We start from the raw sequence: 1,749 nt of genomic DNA on the forward strand, positions 1-1,749 counted from the left end.
ATCTATATCATCTATATCTATATCTCATTTATATAATCTATATCATCTGTATCTGTATCTATATCATCTATATCTATATCTATCTATCCTCCAAAGGGTTTCCTACACTGTGCTATGTTTTACTAAATAACAAGTGTATTCTAGATTTGTTTACCAATAATCTCCTTCTCCTCAAGGTATTTTCACAGTTGTGTGATATACCTCCTCAATGTATTTTCTTATAATGTGTATTATTTGCATATGAACATAGTAATGGCCACAAGAGCAGATGGCCCGGTGTTCACTCCTGAGGAATTACTCCAACACACTGCTACGGAGTTGGTTCCAACCCAGACGTTTCAGAGGCTAGGAATCCTAACAGGAAGAGACTGCTTCTCTTTCTCCCAGGGAGCTGCTGGTGGATTTGAACCACTGGGGACTCGGGGGCTTTTGCATGCTGTGGACTATGCCACAAATGTCCTTGCCTCGCGGTGACAGCTGTGGGACAGAGGAGAACTTCTCTGTACAGTTTTCCTTGATTACTGGAGTTATGGAAACGGAATCCCATGACTCTCTTCCATAGCTGGTTGGGTTTGAACCACCAACTCCTAGATTAGCAGATGATCATAAACCACTTGTTAGCCAGGCTCCACCACATATTGTAGAGTCTCAGTAAAAGGACCTTATTGATGACCCAACGTCATCGCAATCACTAGAGAAGACTTCACTCTTTTTTTTTATGGTGTTTAAATTTTATTTTAGGTTTTGAAGTTTCCAAATTTCCAGAAAATTCTCTTTGAATACTCTAAGGCAAATATATAATACTACACATGCATGTTTGAAATCTTTAACATACAACATGAGTTGTATTTATACAAAACGAACACCAAGAGTAAAATATTAATTAATATATTATCAATTAGCAATCCATGTGTTAATGTGTGACACAGTATTCTTCATTAGGAAGAACTTTATTTCATACTAATACTATGAATCTTTGCCTGGTACGTAGGACTTTCTGTATTTACTTTTAAAAGTTCTCCATCTCAAAACTACAGAATAATTTTATACATTTCTTTCAGTGTTATTATAACCATTTTCTTGTTGTTGAGAAGCCTTCACTCATGGCAGGACACTCCAAACCTCTCCTACATCTTTGGTTTTGCCATCCGCTAAAATGAGCCTATCCGAGGTCTAGTTCAAGCTCCTCTCCTTCTGTGAGATCCCATCCACACATGCCAGCACCCACAACCGCCCTTTCCCTGGGCTCCCTATCTCTGCCTCATATAGAATTAACTAGCTTGTGGTCACACACTGCCCCACTGTAAATCCTGTCAGAGCCCCATCAAGACCCTCACCATGTACAGGATAGTGATACTCCCCAGTAGACCCCTGGGTGAGCCTTCTCATGAGGGCCCCACCACACGTATTCAGGCTAAAGGAGAGGTGGAAAGAGCTATCAGCTCAGCTCGAACACAGCTGCTCAAACACAGGTGAAAATATAACTGGTGAAAACTTCAGAGAGTGTTAGTGTTAAGAACCAGTAATATGGGGGAGCATCAGAGCCAGAAAGCAGATATGAGCATACATAGAAATAGTACTCTAGGTGCATGAATGGACACTTCAGGCCTGAATGATATCAGAGAACAGGGACCAGCAGGAGATCTGCCCACTAAAGTCTGAACTCTCTGTAGCATCATCTCATTGGCTCAGGCTCAAGCTTCAAGAATGATCCAGAAATAGAGATTCACCTCACAAGCAGGTGTGTGT

General features: G+C 40.9%; 1 protein-coding gene across 1 annotated transcript in view; it reads right to left on the reverse strand.

The window, feature by feature from the left end:
- KCNK10 (potassium channel, subfamily K, member 10) overlaps positions 1-1,749 on the reverse strand; it is a 223,881-nt gene that overhangs the window by 89,336 nt on the left and 132,796 nt on the right. The window lies entirely within an intron of this gene.

This window comes from Elephantulus edwardii, unplaced genomic scaffold (genome assembly GCF_000299155.1).
Source record: "Elephantulus edwardii isolate Elephantulus edwardi_28Jun2011 unplaced genomic scaffold, EleEdw1.0 scaffold00179, whole genome shotgun sequence".
NCBI classification, from domain to species: Eukaryota; Metazoa; Chordata; class Mammalia; order Macroscelidea; family Macroscelididae; genus Elephantulus; species Elephantulus edwardii.